Source organism: Olea europaea, unplaced genomic scaffold, assembly GCF_002742605.1.
Source record: "Olea europaea var. sylvestris unplaced genomic scaffold, O_europaea_v1 scaffold510, whole genome shotgun sequence".
NCBI lineage: Eukaryota > Viridiplantae > Streptophyta > Magnoliopsida > Lamiales > Oleaceae > Olea > Olea europaea.
Window position 1 is genome coordinate 351,404 of NW_019263417.1, and position 13,536 is coordinate 364,939.

Here is a 13,536-nt window from a genome sequence, read left to right on the forward strand (position 1 = left end):
GCTTGTTGCTTGCTGGTTGTCAAATGAGCCTTCATTGCTCACTGAACTTGCCCCCCGAGCCAATCCACTAGTCTTCCCTTCTCGTACGGAGGTTGAGTGCTTTCCACTTTGCGATATGGTCAAAAGTCGTGGGCACTTTCGGCAAGGGAGTCATTGGTGCGCAAACAAGCATAGATATATTTTCAAAATTTTCCTAAATCACATGTTTTTCTCGTAAGACTGAGAGTAAAAAAAAAAAAAAAAAAAAAAAAAAAAAAAAAAAAAAAAAAAAAAAAAAAAAAAAAAAAAAAAAAAAAAAAAAAAAAAAAAAAAAAAAAAAAAAAAAAAAGAACTAAATCACACCATCTCTATAGTAGGTAATGTTTCTTTTTTTTTATTTTACAAATAAACCTAAACTAAAAATGAACTAAATAAAGCAAAATCTACTGAAGTACTGTACTTGTACCTAGAGAGGATAGCTTATATAGGAAAGAAATTCAAAGGCAAATGGTTTCCTAAGAAGGTGACGGTTGGTCTACTAGTTATAGGACTAAGTCAAAGCGTAGCACATATCTTTATTGAAAAAATATAAAAATCTTTTAATATAGTCTGTTACGAAAGTTGTATGACTCTGAATGTTACAACCCATTTTTGTTTAGTCAAATTTCAAAGATTGACTCGTCAAAGTCAAAATCAAATAGGGACTAAAATAAAATAAATTATTTGTTGGGGTTTAATTTATATTGAAAAATAATTGGAAGGTTTAAGGTGGATAAAATTTAAAGTTTAGGATTTACTTTTAAGTTAGAAGAACTAAATGTTATTATAAATGGAACATGGAGGACTTTCTTTGCAATTTGGGAAAAATCTTATATATGTGGCCACTGATTATATACAAATAAATCATTTCTCATTTCAACGCACAAATAGGAAAAATCTGTAAGCCGGCAGAGAAGGAGAAAAAAATTGGCAGAAAAAAAAAAGGGAAGAAAAAGAAGGAGAAAAAGGAAAAGAAAAAGAGGAAGAAGAAGGGAAAGAGGTAGTTTAAGGTTTATTTTCATTTTTCTCTTCTCTTTATTTTCTTCAAGGGGTAGATAAATTTTATGTTAAATTTCTAGGGTTTTAATTTGGTTCGAAATTTCAGATTTAGAGAAAGGATTATGATCTATAGCTCAAGCTTCTTGATTGGTTCGTCTCCATTTGAATTAAGGTAAGAAATATCAAATTTTTTTGGGCAAACCCTAGAATTTTTAATTGGATTCTTAAGTAAGAATATTTCATGGAAATGATTATATTGATGGAATACTCATATGAAAGCATGAAGTTGAGAAACAAGATGAATGTTTAAATGGGTGGAATTATGGTTACTAGTTTGCTATTGGAAAGAATAATTATTTTTATGAATGGGATGAAAGTAGAATTAGCTCCAATTGATTAAAATAAATTTAGGAAAATTTGGCAAGTTTCAGGAAATTTAGTTTAATTATTATATCATTAGAGATAAAGGGTTTATTGATTTTAATTGTGATTAAATTAGTTATTTTGTAACGTATTTCAAGTAGTGACGAAGAAATTGAAAAGACTTACCGATCGGCCTAGTTTGTAGCTCGTATAGTGTAAGTGGATATAAACTTATTTTTCAGAAATTAGTATTTATAAAATTCATATTAAATCAGAAAATTTATTAATGCATACAGTTGAATTGACAGTACGATTTTCAGAATAAAGTTGATTTATAAACATTTTTTTTAAGTTAAATTCAGTTCAGTTAAATAATTTCTTTGGCATATTATTTCAGTATTAAATAGTTTAGCATATTTAAAATTATTTTCTAAAAATCACCAGAAAATATCCAAGTGATTTACCCGCTTTGCACTGGTGTGAATGTGTTTCCACAGTGTATGATCAGTTATGGTGATTTTACCCGCTCTACACTATTGTGAATGTGTTTCCATGGTATATGACTAGATAGCTCTGTACGCGTATGACTAAAATTTCGAAATTGGATAGCTTTCCCATGTCTATCGGTGCTAATTGATACATGAGTATAGTTATCCTGGGTACCTTTTTGGTATGATTTTTTAGTATTATACAGCTTATCAGATTTGAGAATACAGAATTTAGCTTATTCTATTTAAATAATAAAGATTTAGCTTAAAGTACCATGTAATGATATTTTTATTATAAACAAGTTTTTAGAAAGCTAGCATAAATGGAAAAAGTATATGTGTTTACAAAATTATTCGATCACTGAGTTACAAGCTCATATATTTCATCTCCCTTTTTCTTATGAGACAGTAGTTGTGTTGAGCCGCATTGGAGTCTGTTGAATTACCAAATTGAGCCACTCAATTGTTATTTGTATGTTTATTTTTGTTAGTTTATACAGTTCATAATTTTTGGGGTAGATGTATCTTTTGTCAGTTTATATCGTGGGCTCATTACATAATTTTGTATAAGCAATGCATTTAGAGTCCTCTGGTTGGTTGTGTTTGGAAAGGTTGATGTACCATGTTTTAAATTATATGTATTGGTTTGAGAAAGTTGATAAAATTTTCAGGTGATTTTAGTCCATATATTAGAGGAAACTCTATCAATTTTTTATAAAATTATCTCACAGTCAAAGCAAATCATAATTGGCTTGGTGGTGGGTCTGGCATTTAGCTTATATCCCTCATTGATGCACGACACGTGTCGAGTTCATTAGGGTGATTCGGGACTGATTGTGTCAATGTATGTTTGATAACATTTACTATAGCAGGAATACAAATGAACCTGATTATCGCAAATTGTTCAGGCCTAAAAAAAAGGAATTTTTCCCGATAAAATCGATTGATTAAACTAAAATTATATCCATTATGTTATGCATGCATCCTTTAACGCATATGATCCAAAAAATAATTGTTTGAGACTCCGCAACCTCAAATGTCATGCTGCCATTTTAAACGATTGGATGTTGTTTAGACTATTTTTATGTTCATTTCACTTTATTTTGTACTTTTATCTATATAAAAATGACCGAATTTGCAAGTTTTCACTACAAGTAGATATCAAGGTCAATAGAAAAGTACATACAGTAGTGATCAATAATATTGTTCTATATGTAAATTATGCTAGACTCACTATAAATGAAAGTAACCCAAATTTTATAATATTTCAATTAAGAGATAAGATGCTCAACACATTAACTCCTTTAACTTGTATAAATCTTCTAAAAAATTTTAAGTATGATTGACTAATTTTGGAGTGAAATTGGAGCTTCGTAATAGAAAATGGAATGCTATCATTTTAAATGATTGGGTACCATTTCAACTATTTTTGTGATTGTTCACTTTATGTTCACTCATATCCATTTAAAAATGAATGAATGCAACTTTTTACTGCATTTTTATACAATGATTGATATGAAAAGTTCACCCAATAGTGATCAACAACATTGATACATGAGTAAATTGCACTAAACTTCACTACAAATGAAGGTATGCCCTCGTTTTAACTAATTTCGTGTATGTTCCACTTTATTTTCACTTGTACAACATGAAAATGAATGGACGTAAGTTTTCATTGCATTTGAATACCAGCGTTGATACAAAGTTCACATGATAATGATTTACATGAGTAAATTGCACGAAATTTCACTACAAATGAAGGTATGATGTTGTTTTAGCTTATTTCGTGTATGTTTGACTTTATTTTCACTTGTATCAACATAAAAATGAATGAATGTAAGTTTTCATTGTATTTGAACACAAGCATTGATACAACGTTCATGCAACAATGACTAACGTTATTGTTCCATATGCCAACTACACTAAACTATGAACAAAGGTAAGTAACTCATTTTTCATTATATTCCAATTATAAGATAGGATACTCAAAATATTAGCCCATTTAACTTATACAAATCTTTTAAAATGTTCCAAAAAATTATCGATCAATTTTAAGTGAAATCGTGACCCCGTGGCCCAATATGAGCACCGTCTTTTCAAATGATTAGGTGCTATTTTAACTAATTTCACTTTCTTGTATTGGTGAATTTAATAAAGTTTGAGTCAACTTCATTACTTGTATAAATATACTGAATTGTTTGTCATTGTATCAACCTCTAAGCAACAACTTTGGATCAACAATGTTCTAAATGTAGTAAAAATGCATTTCTTCAATTCTACACTCTTATGAGCAAATATAAAGACAACATCAAATTGGTGAAAACGACGCCTTGTCTTTTAAATTGATTTGTGCCATTTTGCTCAGAGGCCTCAATTTGCAAACATTCTCTATAAAATATTTACGAGGAAGTTTTGCATAGATATCACAAAAATTGAAAGTACATAAAAATTTGTCACTTTTACAAATGGCACTAAAAATGTCATTTTTTGAGTGTAAAATATCCATATAATCATTTGAGATACATTTTTAGGTCTATTTATTGCTCATTAATCATGCATTTAATGTTAACTAATATAACTGTGTATTGCTTGTCTTGTTGTCCTCTTTTTGGAATAATCTTATAGGCCCAATTCGAAATTCGGATGTTTTATCTCCGCCATTAATTTTTCCCCATTTTTATCCAATTCTTCTTCCATCCATTCAACAATATATTCTACATCAATCATTTCCATCTCCGAAGAACTCGACCCCAAGTTATAATCTAGATATAAAAGCTTATCATCTTTATGTAACTCATACAAATCTGTCACACTGAACGTTCGAGACATACCCATAGAAGCTGGTAAATCAATAATGCAGGCATTGTCGTTAATCCACTTAACACTTTGAAGGGTTCATACATTTTTGTTTTCAGCTTGTTGTAGTTACTAACGGAAAATACCTCTTTTTCCAAAAACATCATCACTGAGTCTCCTTCCTAAAATCGTTTATCTTGTCGATGTGAATTTGCTGTTGCCTTATCTTTGCATTAGTTTTATCCAACTACTATTTTACTTCATCACGGATTGCTAACACTTTTTCTACCAAATTTTTGACAACAGCATTCTTATTATCTCTTTTAGGCAACTTCACAAGATCCACCACATAGTATGAACTACGTTGTTGTATCAAACTCCACTTGAGGTAGTACAAGATCCCACTGTTTAGGCTTATCTCCACAAACACTTCGAACAATATTTCCAAAGGCATATTTAATAACCTCGGTATGTCAATCAGTTTAGCGATGGGCAGTGCTGCTTCGATTCAAATTGGTTCCAAACAACTTCCACAAAGTAATCCAAAAGTGCCCTAAAAACTTCGTATGCCAATCTAATGTGATAGATTTGGAAACTCTATGCAATCTAAGTCAGGATCATTTTTGGAAGAAAGTCGCCCATCGAGCATACATACTGCTGATTTTTGTTTTTGACTATGAATAAATTTCAAAGCTTAGTGATCATTGAATAATACAAACTCATTCTTTTCAAGGTAGTGTTCTCATTGCTTTAAAGTTCCCACAACTGCATAGAGTTCTTTCTCATAGGTACTCCACTTCTGCCTGATATTACTTAACTTTTTTGAAAATAAAATCATGGGTCTCTTCTCTCCAAAAAAAAGACAACCCCAATACCTATACCACTAGCATCATACTCCATCTCAAAGATCCTTTCGAAACTTGGCAAAACTAATACTGGACTTGTACAAAACTTTTCTTTGATGAAGGCGAAACTTTTATCTTGCCTTTCTCCCCTCCCCAACTGAATCTCCCATTCTTCAAGCATTATGTGAGAGGAGCCAAAATAGTGCTAAAATTCCTAATAAATCATCTGTAAAAAGTTGCTAAACCATGAAAACTCCTCACTTCAGAAACTGATTTCGGCGATGGCCAATCTTAGATTGCTTCTATCTTTTGTTTGTCCACGTGTAGACCTTCTTCACCAACTACAAAGCTTAGAAACAACAACTTACGTGTACAGAAAGTGCACTTTTTCAAGTTGATGTACAATCGATTTTCCTTCAAAACCTCTACGACTCACCTCAAGTGAACTAGATGATCCTTCTTAAAATTACTGTAAATAAGTATATCGCCAAAATAAATCACAACAAAAGATCCAATAAAAGGATGAAGAACCTGGTTCATTGTCCTCATGAAGGTACTTAGAGCTTTTAAAAGTCCAAATAGCATCACTAACCATTTGTAAAGTCCATCATTACTCTTGAAGGTAGTCTTCTATTCACATCCAAGTTTAATATGTATAACCATTGCGAAGATCTATTTTTGAGAAGACCTTCTAACCCCATAGCATATCTAACATGTCCTCCAATCGTGGAATGGAAAATCTGTACTTTACTATTGTCTTGCTATTGGCACGACTGTCAACACACATTCGCTTTAGCACTAGAAAGACATGCACTGCACACAGACTTATACTCTCTCTTATGAATCATTTCCTCAACAGCTCCTCAATTTGCTCCCTTAAAATTCCATTCCCCTTTAGACTTATTCGATAATAGCTCGAATTTGGAAGGCTAGCCCAGATACTAAATCAATCTAGTGCTGACTATTCCTTATAGGACGTAATTGATTCAGCAATTCATCGAAGGTTAAGTCTTTAAATTCTGTCAATATTTCTTGCACTGCAGACGAAACAATCTTATCTTCTTTATGTGCTATAAAAAGCCCCTTAACTACAACTGGATAAAATAATCAGCTTCTCTTATAGACTCTGTAATCTCCTCTCATTACTTGTAAACATAAGGAAACTCTCAGCTCATTGTTGAGTAGACTTCTCAGCCTATTTGAGAGGAACCATGGCGATCTTATGACTACCCCATGAAGAGAGTATCATATTATCATGCCCTTCGAGAGTTGAATCCACATCAAACTGTCATAGACGACCCAATAAGCTATGATAAGCATTCATGTCCGTGACATCACACATAATTTTACCCTTATAATGCTTACCAATGGAACAAGTATTTTGGAAGTTTCAACAACTTGAACGGAAGGACTTCTCTTCACCCACCCAAGTAAATAATGTTTAGGATGGTTCTCAATTGTTAGTTTCAACAAATTCACCAATCTCTTCCTCACAAAATTCTCACAATTTTCATTATTTAGAATCACTTCACATACTTTATTCTTGATAGAACAAAGCGAACAAAAGACGCAATGACATCGTTTCTCTTCCTTAGGCAACAAAAGGATTCGTTGTAGTACCAAAGTTAGCCTTTCTATTCTTTCCTTCATAGTCAACTCTACTCTTCCATACTCATCTTCCACTTAAGTATCTTCCTCTTCGTCCACTGCTCCAATTTTGCCAAATTGACCTACTTCCTCTTAGGATAATTATTAGAATGATGCTCAAGCTTTTAGCATCTATAACAAATTTCTCCCATTGGCTTAGCATACAGATTTGCATTCTAAGGTGTGGCTCGAATTTGACCTCTGTTCCTAAATCGACCATTGTTGTGAACCTTACACCTGTTAGGATTTGCTGGGGCTTGTTGTGGGGTCTTTCCTTTGTCTAAAGGAATGGATAACGATGTTTCGGTAGGTAAGGGCATCTTACATGAAATCATTCTCTTATCAAATTCCATCATCTCTACTTTCATCACCATGTTAATTGTTTTCAGCAACATCCAAATATTCTGTAACCCAATTATATCTTCAATAGCCACCTTCAGACCACTGCTATACCTACATTTTGATTTTCAAATTTTTGATAGATTGTTTCATTCCGTCAATCGCATAAATTCATTGTTGTAATCTGATATAGTACAATTGCCCTGTGTGCATCCAGGTACATACGATATAAAATCTACTCATAATTTGCAGGTAAAAATCAATCCATCATAGCCTGCCCATCTTTCTCCAAATTTGAATCCAATTCTTTTCCTGTTTCCTTGAGCATTTTGTAATTAATCCCATCGTACTACAATTGAAGATTTCAAACAGAATGCGACCATCTTAACCATCGTGTCCTCTCAAAAGTCAATAATTTCAAAGAATGTTTCAACCTTTACCAACCAATCCAATAAGTCCTCGATCTTTATGTTTCTAAAGACTGGGAGAATGTCTACTTTAATCCGATAATTATCAAAGGTATTTCGATTTTGATGATTAGAATTATGCAGCGGTACTTCGAACTCTAGCTCTGACTCTAATTCACTTTCTTCTACTGCACGCCTCCTATTATTTTCTCTTCGAACTATAGGCTTAGCCATCAATTCATTGTTGATTGCCCATTGTTCAGTCTACCTATTAATTCCAGCGCTCATAGAAACAATTGACGAATCTCTTCGATTTGAGTAGCAAGATCATCAATACGTCAATTTGTTGTATCCAAATCTACCCCAGTAACTATTATGTCACCAATGTTTATAAATCAAAGGTATAGAGATGGGAAAGTCGGTTCTGATGCCACTTGACGCAGTATGAAACAAGGAATTCAAACCTTATGAATATGAAATTTGGAATCCATCAAATTATGAAGAGAAGAAAGTCACAAATTTTATTAATGAAAAGATTATCAAAACAACAAAATAACCCTTTATTTTTAAGAATTTACATGGAAACCTAGTTTAAGATAGCTAAAATTAATGAAACAAAGTTTAAACAAACTAAAATTAAAAAGAATCCAAAATAAACTAAATGATAGAAATAGTGCTAAAACATAAAAAATTAGTTTTCGAATCCTAAACGAACTCGAATGGCCGAAATCCATCGTACATCATGGCGTAGTGAGAATTGTTCCTCTTGTCGTCCTCTTTTTAGAATGGTCTTATGAGTCCAATTTGAAATTCGGATGTTTTCTATCCACCATTAATTTTCCCCCCTTTTTTATCTAATTCTTTTTCAATCTATTCAACAATATATTCTACACCAGAGACCCTACAAACCTGCTAAAGGAGCCTATATATGGCTTCATCGATAATTTCACCAATCTACACCTTCGTGAAGTTTCTAGCGGTAGATTTAAGATCTACTTACCATGGTGTTTTATGTCTTCCCACCTTAAAGGAATTTTGGTTGGTTGCCTCTATTCATCAAATGTGCATAAAGTTTTCGATAGAACACAGAATCACTACTATAAGAGGCAACCAAACTTATTCTAAGGAATACTATTTGAATTCTTTACGCAAAATACGCCTTTATTTAATATGGTATAAGGGATATAAAGATAGCATAGGCCTCTGTAGAAAGGGTGAAACTGGTAGTGTCGATAGAGAGGATAAACTAAATGTTATATCCATAAATTACATGATATGCGAATGACGGAGAGAATTCCATATTGATCGACTCGACATCAACTATTTAATTGGATTGGACCGAGGCTTGGATCCGGCCCAATAATTTACTTGGCCCATTTGTTTCCTATTTATATGTGACTCCATTCACAATCAAGATAAGTAGCCTAACCTAGCCAAATCCCCTCTCTATATCTTGCACTCGTATTATCTCGCACTCGTATTATCTCTTGTCCAAACGTTAACTTAACCATCGGAGCGTAAACTGACACGACCCGTTCCGAATCACTTTAATGGATTCGACACGTGTCGTGCGTCGATAGTAGATACCAGGTAAACGCCGGACCCACCACAAGGACAACTTGACTTGCTTGACTGAAAAATATTTTTAACAAAATTTTGACAGAGTTTCCCTTGAAATATGAACAAAAACCACTGAACAACTAATTTTCCTCAAATAAATACTTATAATATAAATAGGATACGCCAATCTTTCAAAATACAAACTATTCAAATAAAATGTCGGCAAATCAACATTTCCTTTCTTTACAACCAACAATTCTCAATATATACTAAAGACGCCAAATATGCAGTGAACCCATGATAACCTTTTCTGACATAAACTACATACAACTCAAAGAAACATGTACTACATAGTCTGGTAAAGTAGGCCATACAACCTATGACGCGTGACTCAATATGGTGGAACAACTGGTTCCAAAGCTGCTCAATTCAGCTGTTATCTGATAAGGAAAAAGGTGAAAAGACATATGAGCTTATAGCTCAGTGAGTAGATAATTTGCGAATAAATATACTTTTTCCATTTCTACATATTTTGTAAAAATTCTAACTTTATTAAATCTTTGAAAAATCCTGAAATCTGGTAACACTTTTAAAACCAACACATGATTGCATCATACAATTCTTTGTTCTTAATTCTAGATAAGTAGATGTAAAGTTAACGAATAATCATTAATTCATGAAAATCTATGAAATATTGCTACCGGTCAATACTATAAGCTGAAAGCTTTATTCTAAAAACAGAATTAATTGAATTCTATAATCTGAAATCTAATAAACTATATAATACTGAAAAATCACACCAAAAAAGTACCCGAAATAACTATACTCATGTATCAGTTAGCACCGATAGACATGACAAAGTTATTCAATTCTGCAATTTTCGTAATTCTAGTTATACTCGTGCAGAGCTGAAATTCTGGTCATACACTATGGAAACCTATTCACAATAGTGCAGAGCGGGTAAAATCACCATAACTGATCATACACAATGGAAACACATTCGCACCAATGCAGAGCGGGTAAAATAACCATATAGAGTCATGCACCGTGGAAACACATTCACACAAGTGCAGACTAGGGTAAATTCACCTGGGTACATTCTGATGGTTTTGAAATAACTTTAAATATACTGAAATATTTAATATTCATATGACATGCTAATCAAATAAGTTAAATGAACTGAATCAAACACTAAAAAGAACAATTGATTATAAATCCACTTTATTTTGAAAATCATGCTGTAAAATCAACTGTATGAAATAATAATTTTTCTAAACTAATATAAATTTTATAAATACTAACTTCTGAAAAATAAGTTTATATTCACTCACAAAGTTATAGTCGATCATGGTTTCGATATTCTCGTCGCCTCATCACTTTCAAATTCCAAGTATGATATCATGCTCTCGCTATAATAAATCATATCCATTCACAAGCGTGTCTTGAGTATTTTCCTACCATTAGAAATAATAATTTACCAATGAAAACTTAACATATTTTATTTTCAATCTCATAATCCCATTTAGAGTCATTAACAACATATACTTCTTTATATAAATTATTTTAACACCAAAACGTCAAATATTTAACACTTAATTTGGTTCCAATACTAAAAATCCACCAAAATTAGATGATTGACAAAACTAGCACTATAATTCCAGAATATTGAAAACTGGCACCCATTTCTGAATATTGAAATCTGTCACCAAAAACATTGACAGAAATAGCACACTTTCTGGGCAGAATTTCAAAACTATCACCTGTTTTGCAAAAACTCGAAAATTGCTAAAAAAAGGGAGAATTTCAACCTCAATTCCTTAATTGAAGTTTTTAGCATCACATAATTCCAAGAATTTCAAATAATATGCCTTTATATCACAAACCCATTTCCAAAGTTTCCACTTTCTTCAACACTAATTTCCAAACACATATTTCTTTGACATATACTTATTTTAATCATCAAATACATATCAATAACACATAATTCTTGCTAGACTTTGAATTAAGCAAGTTTTCCATAACCCTTAAAAATTTAATTCAATAAATTTATACTTACCATTCTAAACCAAATGAGAAATTGAAGAATTTGAGAACCCTAACTTGAAAATTCTTCTCCTCCTCCTCTTCTTCTTCTTCTTCTTCTTCTTCTTCTTCTTCCTTCTCTCGGTCTCTCTCGATTCTTCTCTCTCTCTCTCTCTTTCCCCAAAATATATGAGAAAATACATGAAATAAATGCTAATTAATGGGTAAATATTAAATAATTGCAAACCAAGTCCACCATCTTCAGACAATATTACATTTAGTCATTTCTTTTCCCATAATAGAAACTAAATCATTGGATTCCTTTATTATATCATTCCTAACCTTCAATTACTCGAAATTTCAATTTAAGTCCCATAAAAGTTATTTGTTCAACTTAAGTCCTTAATGACTTTGACTTTGACCAAATATTTTTCCTTGACTTTGACTAAAAAAATGAGGGGTGTGACATAAACGGTCATCAAACCTTTTTTTGACGAGTGACCTTTGCCTTCTAGTAAAGTTCTATTGACATGTTTTTTGAGGTCAACAATAAGGTTTCCTTGAAAGGGTATAATTGAAAATGGTAAACCCTCCTCCAGATTAAGTAACGATGATAAAGGCGAAGGTCTACAATAACCAGAACCCACATTACAAAATCCACCTCGAAAATCACTCTAGTGAAGAGGTTGGAAAGCTTGCTAGTGGATCCCCACGAGCTATCTAGGTGCTCCAACCTTGGTAGCGATTTATTAGAAAATGTTCTTGCGAAATGAAAAAAATTGTTGTGGTCATTCAAAGTTAATTGAAATTACTTTAAGTATTTTCTTCTATTTTCATGTTTTTTCCAAAATAAAGTTTTTAGTCCATTAATTGATTTGAGCATCGACCCAGCTTCATTGGAGGAGCCTTCATCTACACCTCTAACGTGTGAATCCAAATGTACAATTAAAAAACATATGAAGGGCGCCCCCAGGGCACATCTCCAAGTGGTAAAAGGGGAGGGTGGAGAAATTTAGCTTTACTTGAGGCTGCCGCGTCAAGAGTTCGAATCCTGAAATATGGATTTGACTCTTAGGTAAGTGCAAGTATACAAGCAGCCTTCCACCATGTACCCTTGGAGGCATAACCTGCGATTTACCTCCCTCACGATACTCCAGAGTAGGGGCGGTGGGGGACCCTTAAGGTTGGAGCTCAACCTTTTAAAAAACATATGAAGGGGAAACGAGACAAGATCTGTTGACACATTGAATCCTTATTAGATTCAAAGGTCAGCAAGCACTGAGCCTACGAATTCCTTAAGAACACCAATTTCCCCCACATTTCTAACGCAGTTAGGCTAATCGCATGTTCATTTTGCATATTCATCTCAATATCCATGTGAAGTTGATAAAAATTTTGCCGGCAAAATTTTGACATGATGTAATCAACGGTTGAATTATCAACCAAAAAAATATTGAATCAATATCATACTTTTTATTCATTCGGTTGTACGAGGTACTGTGCATTGGCAAGATATCAAAAATTACACCTAATCTACTGTGTAAACCATTTCTACAATTTGTTTTAATTTAGTTAATAATCTTTTCAACATCGTTGCACAGACAGAAACATTCTATAGATGGATTAATTTATTTTTGGTCATTGAAATTTTATTGAAATCGATTGGTTGGTCCAATGGTCAAAATTAAAAGTTAATAGCAATTTGATGTGTTACATTCAAAATAAATATACCACTTAATCATTACATGACTAAAAAATGGGAAAATATTAATTTTAAAAATCAACATTAATTCATCTGGCGAGTAGAGATTTTATTTATTTCAAATCTCAAGATTTTGAAGCCACAACATGTTTAGCAAATTTAAAACGAACCTACAAATTATTTGTTTGAATCAAAATGCACACAAACGTGGATCCCACAACTTATAATTCAACTAAAATTTAAAGCAAAGTGAAATTTAATGATCTAAATGTGACAAATTAAAATTGAGAGAACTAATTGAGATTTCATAAAAACGAAAATCAGCTATGAAACTAAAATTAAACCATTCC

At 32.4% G+C, this 13,536-nt stretch overlaps 1 long non-coding RNA gene across 1 annotated transcript; it reads right to left on the reverse strand.

Annotated features, from left to right (window-relative positions):
• Positions 1 to 9,649: 9,649 nt before the first annotated feature.
• LOC111388614 lies at positions 9,650 to 11,572 on the reverse strand. The gene is made up of 3 exons (XR_002701609.1): positions 11,519 to 11,572; positions 10,794 to 10,916; positions 9,650 to 9,902 (listed from the first exon to the last, which is right to left on the reverse strand). It is a non-coding gene; the product is annotated as an uncharacterized LOC111388614 (long non-coding RNA).
• Between the last annotated feature and the right edge of the window lie 1,964 nt (positions 11,573 to 13,536).